This window comes from Vicugna pacos, chromosome 10, assembly GCF_048564905.1.
Source record: "Vicugna pacos chromosome 10, VicPac4, whole genome shotgun sequence".
NCBI classification, from domain to species: Eukaryota; Metazoa; Chordata; class Mammalia; order Artiodactyla; family Camelidae; genus Vicugna; species Vicugna pacos.
The window spans coordinates 49418633-49437069 of record NC_132996.1 but is presented as its reverse complement, the minus strand read 5'-3'; positions in this window follow the sequence as shown (position 1 = coordinate 49437069).

Here is an 18437-nt window from a genome sequence, read left to right as displayed (position 1 = left end):
TTGCACTCACAGTGAAAATAAAATGTGACAATGAATATATGTATGTTCATATATAACTGGAAAATTGTGCTCTACGCTGGAATTTGACACAACATTGTAAAATGACTATAACTCAATAAAAAAAAAAGTTAAAAGAAAAAAAGAAAGAAAGAAATAATTTGTCCAAAAAAAAACTCAGCACCTAAAAAATGTTCTGGTATTACTTTTTATGAAATAAAGATTATTTGTAATATGAAACAAAAAAAGAAAAAAAGAAAATACTTTGCACACATTATGGAAATGTATGGAAGGAACGCTATTACATTATTATGTACTATTATAGTTACCATAAAATCTCAGTGTTTGAAGGTAGTCTAGAAATCAGTTAAGACTATAGTGCCCAACCCAACAGAACTCTCTGGAAAGGTTTTGAAAACAGATGGAAAGGCCCTTTTCTCCAAAGAGTCTTATTAAGTAAGCCCTTTTTAAGCTCCCCTATACTCAGGTATATTGAGTAACTGGTAATACTGGTTGCTTCCAATGGTTAACTGGGTGGCTGAGTGATAGAATAAGAAGGAGAATTTGCACAAAATGTTTTTTGAACCTTTAGAATTCTGAACCATGTGAATGCATAATCATATTTAAAAAGTAGTTACATTAAAATTATTTAATGTATTAACCAGCAGATAAATAAAAGTTCATTGAAGGATCCTAATATAGCTGGATATATCAAGAGTTTGGGGAATAGGTCAAATTTCCCAACCATGGCTCATGCAGATTTAACCTTTACTGTATCCCAGGTCCCACCTGAACGTTCCCAATGTCTCCACACACCTTACTTTACAAAGCAGACCACTGAGTTGTCAGACAGCTGTAATTGTTAGCATATTTTTCTGTGCAAGTCTGTGTCAAAGTGAGGGATGCTATAAACATCATCATGGAGGTGGGGGTATAATTTGACCCACAGCATAACTGAATTCATAGATGACAGTGAGATACTTGATAACAGGGTTTATTGGCTACGATTCTGGTGGGTCTCCGCCTGTCACCAAGATAGAAAACTGACATTGATTTTATCTTCAGATTTTTGCTTGACCTACTGATGTGATTGTGGCTTTGGTTATCAGGGAGCTTTCAAAATGGGATATGAGTCCTTGTTTAATCAGCATTGTGTCTATCTTGTCCCTGATTCTTATTATCTAATGCAAATTGGCTTCCTTATTACCTAACATAGTAGCTTCAAGCAGGGAGAGCCAAGCAAACTGAAGCTACAAAATTCAAGCAACGGCACTGTCTTGCCCTAGACAATGTAAGATTTCTTGGTAAATGAATGTGTCAATGCCCCAATCCAAATGCACTACAATATTCAAAAGAACAGAAATCACTCTGAAAGAAATGATTGGGGAGTGTTTAATTTTGTACTTGGGTCCATGATTTCAGAATAGAAACCAATTGTTTCAACCCACGAGACTATACCAATTGCCCTTACTTTATCCCCACCTCCACTACCAAATTCCTATTATTTGTTCTCATTTGAATGGTCTGAAAGTGTCACGCAACAGAAAGGTTGTTATCAATACTGCATCAGCCCCAGATGGATTAGAGGGGGAGTGATGGCTGTGGCTCTCTTTAATCCCTCCATCGATTCCAGGATTCTGAGCTTCTCTAGGGAATGTGGCAAAGCCACAGGAAGTCCCCAAAGGCAAGATGTTACAGGCTGCTCTGTGGTTCAGCTGCCAAACACAGAAAAATTAATGCAGGCAAGAAGATGAGAGGAAACTCTTCCTTGCCTGAAACTCATAGGCAAGTGAGAGCATTTTGTTTGTTTCTTTCTTTCTTTGTTTTTTTTTTTTTAAATTCCTCCAGAAGTCCACTATAGCTTGTCAAGGAACACATACTTCCATGTATGTCTTCTGTTTCCGAAATGAACCCCAAAGCCACCTGCTTCAAATAGCCTCATATGGAGCCAGAGATGTGTGCTGAAGTTGCCTCCAGCCCAGTTCTGTTTCCAAGTCCAAAAATAGATTTGAAGGGGCCTTTGAACAAAATCTTTATATTCCCTGTGCTTGAGTGCCACTAAATTGAATGGCATTTGCCACTTACTTTCATCATGGAATTGAGGGGAAGTAGCTGCAATGAGATTTGTAAAGAAAAAATGTTTTTGTAGCAGATTGTAAAGAGAGAACAATGAGATATAGAGTAGCCATTCTTTACTCTATTAAGCAGTAATCTGTATTTATTGAAATTCATAGCACACACACAAGCTATGAGAAGACGACAAGACAAAACAGAGCAGAGGTGAATATTCTTATAAAAACATAGAATGAAATAACAGAATAACATTTGCTGAAAAACTCAGATTCCTTATATACACACACACAAAATTAGGACCACAAGCAACATTATAGGCAGTTGTAACAGCATTATCTCTTTTATGTTTTCAAGCACTTTTGTCAGCATTGTGTAAGACTGTGTTAAATTCTCAGCACTATGCTTTATTTCATTTAAATGAATTTGCTATAAACAAAACAAAAATTTTCAGTTTTATGTTTCATGAAAATAGAGTTTTTGATTTTTGAAAGGACTTAAGGAGACCAAAATGTTTTATGTAAAGTATTCATTAAATTATAGGAGAATAAGACAGAGAAATAAATACATTATAGCTTGTCTTCCTAGAGCATCCAGGCCCTAAAACGGCTACAACTGACATAAACAGTGCAGGTATTTAAAAATCAAGAATAAGGGGGGAGGGTACAGCTCAAGTTACCCATGAATGCTTAGCATGTATGAGGTCCTGGATTCAATTCTGAGTACCTCCCCCCAAGATAAATAAACCTAATTACCTCCCCCTCAAAAAAAAACAAAAAAATTTAAATTAAGAATAAGATATTAGCACTTTAACAACAACAAAAACAGAGTTGAAGTCAATTTTTTATACCATATCTGTGTTTAGAAATATTTTTAGACTATAAAATCACAGATACATTGATACTGGGGAATGTTTGATATGTATTTTTTGGAAAAAATACATGTGAAAATGCATCATGTGAAAAACACGTGATGCCTTATGCCCCCTGGCAATTTTTGCTTCATTTTGAATGAAAAGACATTCATTGTATTATTTGTACTCCATACAGAAGCTAGGGAAATTCCTTCGTCCTATTTTCCTCCTTATTTTAGCTTCTCTGAAGTTTGCATTATGTTTCAACATACATGCTTTTTATCAAATGCTAAAGCAGAAAGAAAGAAATCCCCACTTCAAACACACAGAAGAGCTAAACAGGTCTTCAACGTTTTCAAAAATCACTTCTATTTTTGCACACATCACATACAGGTCCTACAGCAGGAGAGGTAAAAGAGATAGGAGTGAAGCAAGGTGAAATTTGATCTTGCCACAACCCTATCAAAGTCCTATTAGACTGATTTTTCTTCCCTGCAAACAATTGGAAAGTAGCAGTGACAGGTAGTCCTTAAAATTTGGGCAAACACTAGGGAATACTTCATATCATTATACAAACAGGGAGTTGAGTGGTCTCCACTAGCTCTGCGAGTTTCCTCAACAAGAGAGAATCTAACACCCAAGTTTTGAAACTATGAACTACAGTATTCTACAGATGATTGTGCTTGGTGTTTAAAAGGCCCCTGCAGAGTTCCAGTCAAAATATTTACATTCCTCTCAGAAACTGTAACGCCAAGGAAAAGAAAAACATAGTGAGAGGACGAATCAAAAGAAAAACTTTCCTTCCCCCGCAGCGAGAGAAGGTGTCAGGCCGCTGGGTCTTCTCCAACGACAGTCCTGCTCTCTTCCTTTAAATCAGGCGTGGATAACACACCTTTTCGGTGAGCGTTCGTCTCTGGCAAGGTGCATTAGAAGGATTTTGCGTCAAAATTAGGGTTGTATCAATTTTTGAAAGCACGTGGGTAACAGAAAGCCGTGAGTGGGCGTGTGTAATTGTCCATGCGTGCTCCCCCCGGGCACTGCACCGGCGCTGTAAATAGACGGGTGAGTGATGGGCATGTATATTTTTTTCCATGAAGTGCAGCCACTGGCTCAAAGTGAGTCGGAGTCTGGCATGGAAGCGTTTTCGGGGCTGGACGGCGGCGGGGCTGGGGTGCGCGTGGAGGAAGGAGCCGGCGGGGGCGATGATTAGCGAAGGAAATGACCCAGCTCCCTCCCTTCTGTTTTCACAATCTGCGTCACGCTTCTGTACACTCCGAGCCCGCGGCGGGCGAGCGGGCGGCCGCGCACGCCAGGTCAGGCCGGGCACCCGCCAGGCGGTCGCCTTTCCCGCCCGGGGTCCTCCAGCCCCGACCCCGCCTGCGGAAGGACCCCAAGAGAGGACGGGATGGGGACCTGGCCTGGCGCCTCGGGGACCAGGCCCGGGAGCCGCGGAACTTCTTCCCTCACGGCGCCCCTCGACGTGGACGCGGAGCTGGGAGTCCGGAAGCCGGGTGTGACCGCCACGGAGCCCGGCCTAGGCCAGCCGGCCGCGGAGCCGCGCCGGGCCGGTGGGGAGGGGGCGCGGAGACACCTTGGCCTGCCCCGCCCGCGTTCTAGACAGAAATGCACCTTCAGCCCAAGCATTAGTAGTAATACTCCAGTATTCCTGTTAGAACAAGTTAATGTAAGGGTTGGGTCGGGAGGCCCCGGGCGGGGTCACGTGCGCCCCCGTCACTCCGGCTCCCCTCGCCTCTCCGGTTCGAGTTATGCCATCAAGCTAATATATTGTGACTGCTCTTCTCTCCTGTGACAAAGGCTTGCAGCTGCCTCCAAATCAATAGACGTCAAAGAAATATGAAAACAGTCATGACACAAAACTTAAATCCTGGCTGGAGCCTACACAATCAGAACTGTGCTTCTGTTCTCCAAGCCGCCGATTAATTTATCCCAAAGTTTAGTCAAATTTTTATTCCGGTACCTTTTTCCCAGCAGATCCCGCTACATCTGTCGGGTTTGTAATGTAATTTGTAATTACTGCCCTTCATGTGGTCCAGTGCCTTGAACCATCTTTAATTAAAAGCATAATTAAGGGAAGATCTAAAGAAAGACAATTACCAGATGGTCTTTTTTTTTTTTTTTTTTTTTTTTAGAGGCGGTAGTTTCGCGGAGAGGGGCTCAGGGTCTGTCCCCGGGACCCTATGCCTGGGGAGGGGGCGGCGGGCCTGAGCGACGCTTGCGCACTGCGGTGGCCTCGGCCCGGAGCACCACGGGCCCCTCCCAAGTTCTGGCCCAGAGATTTGGCCGAGGCCGCGCCCCAAGGTGAGCGCCAGCGTCCCCGCGGTGCAAAGAGACCCTACCTTCCTTCGCTCCTCTCCTTCCCTAGTGTCGTGTGGCGTGGGTGTCAGCAGGGAAAGCTGGGGCAAGTTCAAGGCCAAAACAACTTCCAAATCCTCGAGAGGGCCCCCGGAGTCAGCCCTGCCCGGCCCTTAGCGCAAGCCTGAGAACTCAGAAGCTGAAAGAAGGAAAGGACACGGGGGCTGGAAGGAAGGGGAGAGGGAGAAAGGCAGCTGTCCCCTGCCCCCATCCCTGAGAGGGCCACCTGGAGAGAAGGTCCCAGCCTAGGCCCTCCCTAGACCCGGCGGGGTTAGGGTGGGAGCTGGGACATCTGTCCCTTGAGGGTCTGAGAACCCCTGGGGACAACGACCTTGCCATCGCCCGCAGCCCCCTCGGGCAAGGTGGCGTCTTGACAGCCTGTCTCGGCTGTCGGCTCTTCTGTGCTCCCTAGTCCCTGGGATTTTCAGAATAAGTTTTGGGGCGAGGAAGGAACAAACCCATTTTCCACCCTATCCAACCCTCACGTCCCTGAAATGAATAATGCAGGCAGGAGCCAAGATTTCTGACTTAGAGCCGCGTTGCTCCGGCGGCTGGCGCTAGGATCCCGAAGTCGGATAATGGAAATTAAACTGTTGTTGTACGGCAGGGGATGTCATTATGTGACTGTTCATATTCAAAGTCAGGCAGCAATGAATTGTAATCATTTCAATTATCTTCAATGCACTTTCTTTAGGACACAAGTTGTCAACGATAAAAAAAAAAAAAGTAGATTCTTGCGGCTCTGTGGGTCCATTTTCCAGACGGTTTGTTGCTCTTGCTGCCTGATTTGGTTTCGGCTTTTATTCCCCACCCTCAGATTGTCTTACAGAGACTCTAGCATAGCAGAGTGAGCGAGCCGGGGCTCCGACGATGCTGTCCGGCTACCGCGCGAGTCTGGGATTGGCCTCCCTGCGCCTAGCGTGCGCATTTTGGTTGCTTTCAGGTTTAATTAACTTTGAACAACAAAAATGCCCGGAGCTCTAGATCTGGTGTCGCCTTGGGGAAGGGGGCCATCTTATTATATTGTGCCCTCCCCAGCCTAAAAGGGTGGGGTGGCTGCAGCAGCCTGCGCCCCGGAGGCCAGCACCGTGAGTCCGAAAGGCACGTGCTCTAGCCTTGGAGATCCCCCAAGAGAGCCGGTACCCTCTTCTTCCAGCCCGGAGAAGGCAGAGAAGAGCCAGAACCCGCGGAGCCTGCTCTTCTTTGTTGAAACTACTGCGAACCCGTGCTCTCTCCCTCTTGTCCCTGAACTTGAGGCAGCAGCGAATTGGATGTGGTGTCTTCGGGGGATGGCAAAGCGCCCTCCGCCCCTAGACCGGGAAGAGAGAGTAGGGGTCGCCTTTGAAGCCCGCGTGCATTGCGCCGATTAGGACTAATCCCGATCTTTACACTAATATCGCCTCTCGGGTTTTTATTATACCCATTTGGGAGGAAATGAGCTCTTGCCAGGCAAATAGCACCCCGCACCCCACTTTTCATAGCTGCGCAGGGCTGGGGCCTGAACAACCCCGCGGGCAATCTCTGAGCTGCCGATATTATATTTGTGAAATGTCCTTTTGTTGAAGCTTTTAACACCTTCTTATAACGAATCATTTGTTCTTTTCTCTTTAATTTTGATAGACAATTAGCCATCAGAGATACACCAGTTGACTGTAACCGAGCATTAAACTCGCCTTTATGTAACGCTAATTTAGCATAGCTGCTTTGTTTAACTTTGCTATATAAGAACCAGGTTTTGTAGCAAAAAAAAAAAAAAAAGGTGTAATTTTATGTGGGGCTTCATTTCTTTTGGCCCTGTACGCAGCAAGACCTCTCCTCTTTGTGAAGCGTTCTGCTGGGGCCTGACGCCATTTCCCGTGCCTAGCACCTGCAGGGTGGGGGTGGAGGGGAGAATTAGCATTGATATAGATTTAGTTGAAATGTAATCTCTTAAATCTGTCCAAGATTCGGGGAGATAATTACACTTTCACTGAATTGCCAGGGGTCAGCATCTCAGAGGACCTGAAGAGTTGATTTACTAACAATAGTGTTACATAAAAAATGGCGTTTGAGATTATAATGTTAATGGCTGCGGTCGCTGGGGAATGCGGGCGCTTCCAACTAATTCCATGTAACTTGTTTTTTGCCTCCCTTTTCCTCCCTCCCCTTCTTCTCGGTCTCCATTTTTGGAAAGACACGGCTTTGTGGCGTTTCTTTTGGTGGCAGGATCCAGGACGCTGGAGCGTGGAGTTGACGCGCTTTTTCAGAGAGTGTTTGTGGTGACAGGTAACGGCCTCGACAGCAAGGCTGGGCTCTTCCTCACGAGGACCAGGTCGAGGGCGCGGGCTCCCGGCATCACGCAGCGAGACTCTGGCTGGAGCGGAGCGCAGGCGGCGGAGGCGGAACACGGCGCCCTCCCAGGCCCGGCCTCCCCGGCCCTCCTGGAACCGGACCTGCCCAGCTTCCAGCGGCCTCGAGCTCCGGGGCTGGGCGAGGGCGAGGCCCTGCTCAGCACCCTAGTCTCCCGCCCAGGCCGCGCTTCTGCTCCTAGGGATACTCACTTCCCGCCGCTAACTTTCCGAAGTTCCATCTGGAGTTTGGCGACGGCCCGAAGCAGAGGTGACCAGGAATACCGAGAGACACCGTGAAGTCCAGAGTCTAGCTCGGGTGAGACTAATCCTAAAACTAAGAATTCAGCCTCCTTTGGGCTTGGAAACCGTTAAGGAGTTTACACTCCCCAACACACTTGTCAAACTCACGTCAAATTTTACCCACGTTGGTCTCTAGCCACAGACCCTAGACTCCATCAGAAATCCCACCACCACCCCTAACTAGGTGCCCCACCTGGTACTTCCTGAGCTTTGCTCCTCCTAAACCTCACTAACCCTACTTGAATGGCCTCAGGCCCCTCCCCTGAGAGACCTGCCCCCTGGATTCCCCCCCCCCCACCCACCCATGGGCCAACAAGGAGCCCCTGAAACTGTGAACAAAAGTCAAGGGATGAATAGGGAAAAGCAGCCCCTCAGCCTGGGTAGGACTAAAAGAGCTGGTTTTGTGACCTCCACCCAGGTGGCGCTGGGCCAGACAATTAGAGCAGGAGTCCAGAGCATGGGAGCTCCCTCAGGCCACACCAGGGTTCAGGGGCCTAGGCCTAGCCCCAGGACGTGGCCATTGTTGATACCCCAAGATCAGGAGCTTAGATTCTCTAGTGAGGGTGAGGCTTCGGAGCATGAAAGGGAGGTGCCCCTGCTACCTCTTACTCACTACTCAGCAACTAAGGGAGGCAGAGAGAGCAGGGCTCATCTTGCCAGACCTGGACACAGGCCTTGTCTGGGTTCTCTCTTGGTCTGGGAGCTCGCTTCAGTGAAGAAAGGGTATGGAGGCATGAGTAAAGGAAAGGTTGGAGCAAAAGAAAGGGCCACCCCTCAGCCTAATACACCCTCAGTCACCTTACCCAGCCTGGCGGTGCCTGCAAACTGACTGGGCACTGTGGCCCATGGGTGCCCTCCAGGGCTCACCGATGAACGCAGCTGGGGAGGCCTGGACGCCCAAGCCCTTGGTGCTGGGTTGGGGTGAGGGAGGAGGTCCCAGAGCTTCACAAGTGTTTATGTCGGTGCCCCCTTATCTTATATGTAACAGCAATATATATGTTAATTGAAAACTTCTGAATTTAAAAAGGTTGTGACAAGTTATAATTTGTCCTGTCAATGCCTGGAATCCTTATTTATCTCTTTAGCTTGCCTCCCTCTCGCGCCTGTCAGCTAACAGCTTGCCTAACTCGTTGACTTCCTCACTCATGGCACGGAAATGACAAATGTGCTGTTTTATCCGTACAATTTATTTCATTATTGTTGCCAGCACGAAGCATCACAATCAATCATAAGGAAGTCCAGTTGGCAGGTGTCAATCTTGGTGTGTTTTTGTACGTCTCAGTCTATATTTAATCCAATTATAAGGGTCACAGAGTAAGTGCCAATCCTCTTGTTACAACTCACATCTTATTTAAGATTTAAAGTAAAAAAAAAAAGTCAACTCAATCACATGGACATTTTGGGGGATGGGAGGGGATGCCTTTGAAACCCCCATCTCTTTCTCTGCCTTCTCACCTCCAGTTTAAATTATGCAGCCATCTCTTTTTATTAAAGAGTTGCAGGGAATCTGAGTTTTATGAACATTTGTGTGCAAATGAAGGCTCTCGTTATTTTGCTAAAGTAGAAGCAGGCTTAATGATGATCTTTCCGCTCATTGCCCATTCAAATACAATTGTAGATCGAAGGCGGCCTTGTCACGTTGAGAAAAAGTGAATTTCTAACATCCAGGACGTGCCTGTCTACTTTCAGCGAATTGCATCCAATCACCCCCAGGGAATTCAGCTAATGTCTCAGTCTCCACCCGGACAAGGGAGAGAAAGAAATCAAACATGGTGCCACAGACTGACTTAACACGAAAATGTTTAAAAGGAAAAGAAAAGCAGAGTTTTCTCGAATTGATTGTAACAGAGATTTTTCTTAGCAGGAAAGCAAACTGGAAGGATTTGGAGATTTTTCTCAAATGTCCAAGAAAACTTTGTGGTGAGGTAGAACAGACAGAAGAGAGAAGAAACTAAGTATTTCTTTAAAAGAGAGCAGGAAAAATAATTGAACAGCAGAGAAACAGAAAAAAGAAGAAACTAAATATCTCTTTGAATGAGAATGGGAAAATAACCGAATAGCAAAGAAATCACAGCATTGCACATTATCATGCCATTATGCAGTCTTCTAGACCTGGGTAAAGAGATGGCAAATATTACCTATGCTATTTCCCTTTTTGATGCTCAGATTCAAACATTCCTCTAGTTTTTACTTAAAAGGAAAATCTGGTTTTAAAAACTTGCCATCTAAAGGGGAGGAAGTGCAAAGGAGGAAAGGAAGAGCAAGAGCCACATGCAGCGCCCAGTAAATTTAATTCCTAAGATAATATATGGATTTCTGGCTTGGACAGCCATTTGAAATGACACACAATGTACACAATATTTTTTCCTCAGTGAGTCAGACTTCTTCTCCCTCTATTAATTTTTATATGGAAAAGTTTTATTAAACCCCTTTATAAATTAGCACCCACTCAGGAATAATAATTTTAAAAACAGAGTTAATAGGATGCATTATCGTCCAGACTTAGTAAAATGAAATTAAAATACTGAAGTGGAAAATCCATTTCTACTCTTCAGTTGTTTCCGAGACTCTGCCCATTCTCAGTCAAAAGACAAATTCACTACTAAATCAATTCCCACCCACCCCGAAGCACAGATCCGGCGGGAGGGGCTCTGCCAGTCTGGAAGCCGATTTATTTGCATAAAGTAGTTAAGGGGTGGGAGAGAAACCTACCTCGGACAAGAACACAGATCTCAGCTACAGTTCAAGCCAAGAACGGGTATCTCTAGTGTCTCTCCTCGTCTCCTTCCCATTAAACCTTGCTGTTTAATCTTTCCTCTCACTCCCTTCCTCCTCTGCTACCCTCAATCTCAGGCCCCTCAACCCCACCCTCCTCCCCACCTCTGCTGGAAGGAAAGCTCTGGGCTTCCCTGCAATCACAGGTCGGGTGGGGGTGGACCAGGGGACCCCGCGGACCCAGGGGCTGCCGAGCTTGCTCGCTGCTGTCTTGGAGAGCGAGAGCGTAAGACTGTCCTTGATGTCGGAGAGGGCTGAGGGGAAGCCCGGAAGGAAAGGGGTTCCTTTCCCGTTTCTGGCCCTTTGCACCCCACCTGCAGCCCGCCTCAGGTACACTCCTCATCCTCGGACTGCGAGTCGTCGGTGACGCCCCCCGAGCCGCCCTTGGTGCCCTTCTGCCGGCACCGCTGGCGGTGCGGCCTACAGTCTGCCCCTGCCCAGGCGGGGCAAAGCCAGGCCTCGCAGACTGGGCACCACGAGGGCCCGCGCCCCGCCAGGCCGAGCCGCCCACAAAGCGAGTGGCAGTCTTGAAGGGGCGCCCCGGCTCTCGGGTTCCGGGAGGATCTCCAGAGTACTCCCAGGCCACCAGTTAGCCAGGGGGTCGGTACCGAGCTTCGCGGCGACTCAACTTGCATCCTCCCCGGTGGCCACCCCAGCGCGGGCTTCCTCCCGCCCTGCCTTCTGTGCCAGGAGCGAATGGAGAGCGGCTTGTGCGTTGGCCAGGAGCTCGGAAGGGCCTAGTCCGGCCTCGCCTCCACCGCCCGGTGCTCCCGCGCGGCCCGAGGGCGCCCTTTATTGACAGGCAGATAAGAAGGCTGCGGCCGTGGCGTTTCCAGCGTCGCTCTCGAGCACCCTGCTGGGTTGCAGGGATCCGCGCACACTTAATGGCCTGTACTCCAAACAAGCTGGGAGCAGCCTTGCCCGCGGCCTCCGGTCGGGACAGAGAGGGCGGGTGGGGAGCGAGTCGCAGACAGAAACTAGGGAGCCCCGAAGGCCTACTCAGTCCCGGGGCCTACCCGCAATCCAAACTCCAAGGCAGACCAAGGGGCGGGGGAGACCTCAGGACATCTGGGGTCTCGGACTGGACCAAGTCCTGGAGGTGAGTTAGGGGCTTACGAAGAAACTAGGTCACAGGAGGTGGTTGACGACCGCGGAAAAACCAGAGCTAACTCCTCCCTGAGCGCCACTCCCTAGGCGAGCCGGGTTTGGGGAGGCAGGACCAAGGTTGGGTCCTGGCCCAGATTAGAGTGGTCGGTGGAGGGATGGATGCTCCTTGTTCTTGACACTGGAAGACCAGGGAGTTGGGATGGGAAGGAGTGTGGGGAACGTTTCTAAATAAATAAAACACCAGCTTAGACCTCTCTGCCGACAGGGTCCCATTTTCTTTTCTATCTCCAGCCTATCCTCGACGGGCTGAGCAAAAAATTTTAAAAAGAAAGAAAAAAATCAAGTCCATCACGCAGCTGGCCTGGCCAAGAGTAGGTGTCAGGCAGGCTGCCTGGAGATGCCTCTCTGCCCGTTGCGAAGTCCCACACCTATCCAGGTGTGCCAGGGGCGGGAGCGGGAACCGCTCGACCTCTGGTGCCTCGGTGCCATCTGTGTTCTCTGCTCTGTCTTCTCTCCCCCACCCTGCCAAGCAAGGTGCGCAAGAACTGGCCCTGGGGCCCTTCTCCAGCCTAGGCGCCCCCTCTTCTAGCCTACACACACACACACACACACACACACACACTCGGGTCCAACAGAGCCAGGCCCCCCACGAGCTGCCTAAAGGCGATTCCACGCCCCACCACTTCCTCTGCCGCCTCCTAGTAAAGCGCCCCCTGCCCCTCCAGGCCGGACCTCTGTCACTTCCAAGTTTGATACCCGGATGGAAGCAGAAAAGGAAGGGATTGGACACTAAGAAGCCCCCTCCCCTGTTTGGGAGGAGGGAGGGAGACACCAGAATGACAACGCAGGTCTAAGTCCCCGTCACAAGATAGCCAGGCCCAACTCGATTAAGCCAGTCTCCCAGTCCACAGCAGGTGAGGGAAAAACAAGCACAGGCCACCAGGTCGGTATCCTGCCAACCTCTCCCCATTTCTGTTCTTTCCTTGCCTCCAGGAAGGGGACTCAACTTCAGAATCTGGGAATTTTCCCTATTTCCCACCGCTAGGCCACAAAGCCAACAGTTAACCCCCAAGTCAAAGATTAATACAATCACCTAGTATTTTCTACGTGGCTGGAGCCTTTTAGCCCAAGTGGGTGAGGGAAGCCCGGGCCGGCGCCGTTTGGGGTTGCCCTTCTTTCCCTTCCCCCACCCTGGCCCCGGAGCCCCTGTCGATGCCCAGCTGGTGACTTTTAGGCTCGATGGCCAGGTTGGGATACCAATCGCTCCTCGAGCTCCTCCTGAATACGATTCCTGCCAAAGCTCCCTCTCAACCAGGCGCTGCCTCCGGTCCCTCTGATGAAGTGACTTCCTCGGGGGATTCGAGGAGGGGATTGGTGGGCACCCAGAAAAGCAGCTGGCCAGCTTAGGGGCAGGGACTCGCGTGCCAGACGGGGAGAAAGAGCACACTCAGGAGGACTAGTTTCCTTGGGGTTGACGCTACGGCCTAAAGGAGGGCGGGGCAGGCCCGTACAGGTTGGGCGTGGGCAGCCAAGGACCGGGCTCAGGAAAGCCGCGGCAGGGCACGGAGCGGGCCGGACTTGAGATGGGGAGGGGAGGCTCCCGCCGGGCGCGAGCGCTAGTCTGCGCAGAGCTGAACCCAACTCTGGCCGCCATGACGTCACGCGAGTCGGGCAGCCAATGAGGACCACGCTGGCGTGGATATTAAGGAAAGTTAGCGCCTGCCTGAGCACCCTCTTTTCTTATCATTGACATTTAAACTCTGGGGCAGGTCCTCGCATAGAACGCGGCTGTCAGATCTGCCACTTCCCCTGCCGAGCGGCGGTGAGAAGTGTGGGAACCGGCGCCGCCAGGCTCACCTGCCTCCCCGCCCTCCGCTCCCAGGTAACCTCCCGGGCTCCGGCCTGGGCCAGTCTCGGGACCTGCGCCGTATCTCTGCTGCCCGCGACGGGTTTCCCCAAACCAGGCCGCCCCAAGTAGCCCAAGGGCTTGACTTTTGCTTTTAAAAGGAGACAAAGATGGAGGGGAGTTACTGACGGCGGGATAGGGTAGGGGTGGGGGAGTCTTGTCTTTGCCGAGCGTGCTTTTCCGCCAAAGTGGAAAAATATTCCAGTCTCCAGAGTGGACTTCTAGTTGGGTGCTGAGCTGGGGGTGAGAGGGGCTGGGGAAAGGGAGACTGGGATCTTATGCTACTGTCTGCAGAAGCTTCTTGCGACCATGAGAAATGCGGGGGAGGGGTGCAGTTTGCACCCAGAACTCCCCGGTACAGCAGTTCACGACATTCACGCGTGCGGAAGTCCCCACCCGCGCCTGGAGCGCGTGGAAACGCCCCGCCGAGGGTCGGGCTAAGTGCAGCAAAAGTTTCCCGCGGTTGCAAGGTGTAGATGACTGGACCGAAACAAAGTCTTAGGGATAGGAGTTCGTTTCTCAGAAAGGAGCGGAGAACGAAAGAATGCTGCCCGTAGAGCCGGGCAGCGCGTAAAGCCCGCTGCATGTGATTTGAGCTTCACTTCGGAAGACCTAATAATTAGCGATTCTCACTGAGCTAGAATGCAGGCTCGGGTTACCGCCGGCGCTGGGCTCGCTGCCTCGGTGGGAAGCTTGTGGGCGCCAGAGGAGCCGGGCCTCTGAGTCCCGGGGAGAGCAGCGCCCAGCCACACTCTCCTGCCCTCGGACGACCCAGGTCGGGCGCCAGAAGTTTCTCCAAAGTGGGTCAGGGAGGAAACTACCCCCAACTTCTTGGTTCCCCTAGACGAAAGTTCTAGGAGTCCAGCCCCAAGCAGTGGGAGAAGCCAGAACAGGCTTAGAAAGGGCGCGGGAGCCCCAGCCTGAGAGTTTGAGGAGGCCTGGGTCAGGCCTGGGCTCCCCCGACAACCTCGCTTGAGCTCCTGGCGCCCCCTCTCTAGACCTTCTGGGGGCACCTTCGGAGGACGTGTGTAACTCAGGCACCTGTGACAGGTGCTTGGGACCGCCGCTCCACTCCTGAGCCGTGGCCGCCCCCGCCCACCTCGTCCGCGAAGCAGGAGAACGAGACAAGTGGCCACTCGGGCCCTCACCTTACCTGGGCCTGGGTCCTCTCCTCCGCGGGTTCCTTTCTCCAGAGCAGGGCGGCGAGCAGGTTGCCCGCTTCGCAGTGAGAAGTGGACCTTCTCCTCCAGTCATAAATCAAACCCAGCCATCCTTGGGCCTCCTCCCTCATTAGAGATGTTTATTGGAGATTGTGTTTATTCGGCTGTCACGGCGAGAAAACGCAGTGACATAATTACCTCTGACCAGAGTCCTCTCTCCGCGCCCAGGGCGAGCCGGGGACCTCCTCTGTCGCCTTCTCACTCCCGTGCCCTCCTTGATAGGAGGGCTATGCGGCTAGCTTGTCCTTTTTTCTCAGACCCTCTCATATAATTTGGATTATTGAATGAGTTACTACTCAAATTCCCCCAGGGCCTGGGCGTTTATTTATTTATTTATTTTAGAATTTGAAAGGAAAACCGAAGGGAACTTAACGCCCCTCCGGGGCAGAAGAGGGCAGCGCGGGAGAGACGGAAGGAAAGTCCCTCTTGCTGCGGCAACTTTCTGGCCCGCCCCGCTGCGGCGCGCGGGGGCCACACGCCACCCCGCGCAGGAGCCCGACCTGAGCAGTGGGGAGCTGATCCAAAGCGATGGATGTCGATATTGGTGGTGATATATATTGTTTTATTTATCATTCTCTTTTCTCTTGGGAGGAATGAATTTGAGGCTTTAGGGCCCCAGGCTGAGGATTCTTAAACTCTCGCTGGCCGAACTCCGAGAAGCCAACCGGCAGATCCTCCCCCGCCTCTCACCCCTGGCTGCCCCGGGGCATCAGACTGAGTTAGGAAGTGATGAAAAGGGCTGAATTGTTTTCTAATTGAAAATACTTTTTTTTTTGTGACCGGGTTGACAAATATCTGGGATTCCGGCTTTTGATCCCTCGCTGCCGCCTCCTTTCTCCAATCGCTAATAAAACTCACATTGAGCCCCTTAGTGCCTTGATTAACAGGCAGATTAACTCTTACTGGCGTGGGGAACAGCTTGTCCCAATCAATGTCATTTTAAAAGCCGGTCAGGATATGCTTAGCTCGGCTTCCCTGGCTGCTCCAGCGAACCAGCCATGACATTTGCTCCCTCCTTCTTGCCTTGCCTCAAATTCCCCGCTAAACCCCCAGTTCCCAGCCCCAGATCCCTGCTTGCTTTAGGACAAACTGCAGGACCCAATCCCTGGCTTTTAAAACAAGCAGCTGTTTAGAGAGGGGATTTCCAGGAAGAAGGGACTGAGGTGGCCTTGGCTTGCTTTTCGTTTGAAGCTGAACGCTTGTCTCTTGATGGCGGAGGTTACAGGGAAAGGAGAGATAGGGAACTGTCCCAGGTGACGAAATGTAAAGAACTTTCCTAGGAACCATATTTGCAAAAATAACTGATTGCAAGTGTCCTATATACATCAAGAGTTTTAAACCTGGTCTCTATATGGACGACAGCATATAGGGTCCGGGAAGCAAAGCCTTAGGAGTCTGACCTGTTGGGCTGCAGGGATCTCTTTGCTGGGAGATACAGCTGGACACTGTTTTTAAAAAGTATTTTCGGGGATGAGGGGGAAGAGAAAGAGACGCTTGCCGCCTAATGCGAATGGAAGAGAATCGAACCCAGAGAGCGCTCTGACACACTTGCCGTTTGGCAGGAGGCGAGGAAGGGCTAGGGCACCGCGGCTTTCCCTAGTCTAGCGTGGCCACAGCCTGGAGGACCGGCCGGCTCTGGGCTCTGCTCGGCTTCCCCGCGCTCTGGATTCCCCGAGGCTGCCGGGTGAGCTGGAAACCCGCAGCTGCTGGAGAAGAGAGGGAGAGAGGCCCCGAGTGGAGGAGGCACCCCGAGCCCGGCGACAGGCGCCCCTTTGCCTCTGGTGCTCGTTTGACCCGTTTCGTCAGCTCTGCTATCCGGGTAACCCACCTTCCCAGGGCCTGCAGAGAGAGAGCCGTTTGAAGCTCTACAAATTGACTCAGGTGTCTGCGGAGACTTCCCTCCTTCAAAGAAAAGCTCGTTTCTACCCTTCCCAGCTCTCCAACACCATGCCTCTGCTTGGCGGTGGAAAACTGCTGTTCAGAGATGTCGCAACACTGAGTGGGAGACTCTTGGTTCCGAAGCTGGGAACCGAACATACATCCTCCGAGAGCTGGGCACGTCTTTGCCTTGCCAGAGGCCGCCTCCGAACCGGAAACCTGGAGAGCGGGCATGGGAGAATACCAGGGACCGCCGGGAGAGAGATGCTGCCTGATCTCTCACTTACGCACCAATACTGGCCAGAGGCTTCAGGCACTCTTGAGCGAGCGGCGATCCCCCAGCGTGACTCCCTCGGCAAAGACAGCCTCCCCCTACCGGGTGGGATGACCCGGCAGCCCCTGCGGGAACAGGCCGAAGAGAAATCCTCCTCGGGCGCCGAAGGGCGGGTGCGGGGGAGGGGACCTGGGGAGAGGCGGGAAAAGGCGAGACGGGACGGAAGGCACTATCATTCCCCACCCAAACCCCCACCCACCCCCACCCGCCTCGGAGGGCAGCAAGTGGGCCTCGATGGTTGCTGGAAGCCACAATTAAAATGGCGATCTGTGAATTGTCTCAGTTTTGCGCACACCTCTGGCCCTGGTGCCCTGCACCTCCGTCACAGCCCCCTAAACGGCGGCGTCGTCCCCAGAATAGGCACTTGTCAGAGGGCGTGAGGTGACCCAAGAGGTAGAACAGCACCTCTACCCTCCTTGAGACTCGCCTAGAGAAAACAGGAAATCTCACTCTCCACTCCTTAAACTTTGAAAGCTCTGCCTCCCTCCAGGCTGAGCTCTCCCACCCCTATCCACTAAATATTGACACATTGGAAGCAGCCAAGTCCTTTTTGTTTCTTGTTTGTGCAGAGTGGTTTTCAAGAGTTCTTCTCTGAGCCCCCACCCCCACCAATGACGTCAGTGGCATTCACTCTCGGCTACTCGCCTCTTATGATTTTTTGTTGTTAAAACTTTTTCTCCAAGGTGAGGTGGGGGTGGCGAGGGTGGGAGGGGTGGGAGAGAGAACTGATTCAAAGAGCCAGTGCCCTGGGGGAAAATAGCAACAAGATTACGGCTGCTTCTTTCCGAGGCAAAGCTTAAGAAGGTGCTAATCCACTGGGTCGCTAATTGAGAGGTTGTAAAAATGATATTTGCCTCCAATTCGGACAGTCTCTGGGGTTTTTTCCCCTACTTCACTGTTGCCCTGTGGACTTGAGCCCGAACTTCTTTAATAATTATTTGAGAAGTAAAAGGAGAGAGAAAAAGAATGCAGGCTCCCGCCGATCTGGGACCTCCGCCCGGTGCCCACTTCCTGGGCTCCTCTGAAAGTCGCGGTCCTACGAAGTCTCGCAAAGGAGGCCGCCGACCCAACAGCGGACGCCGTCTTCTTAGCCACTGTGGTTGGGTTTTCTTCGGACGCTGAGTGCTCCTGGGCTGCAGGAAGGGCCATACCCAGGCGGAGATGGTGGTCGGGTTGTGCTATTCCAACCCTGGACCGGGCAAGGGAGGCTTCCGTTTCCAAGCTCCCGCCCCCGCCACCCCAGCTCTGCCCAGCTTCTTGGCCGAGGCCGGGTCGGGTTGGGGGCGAGAGTGTG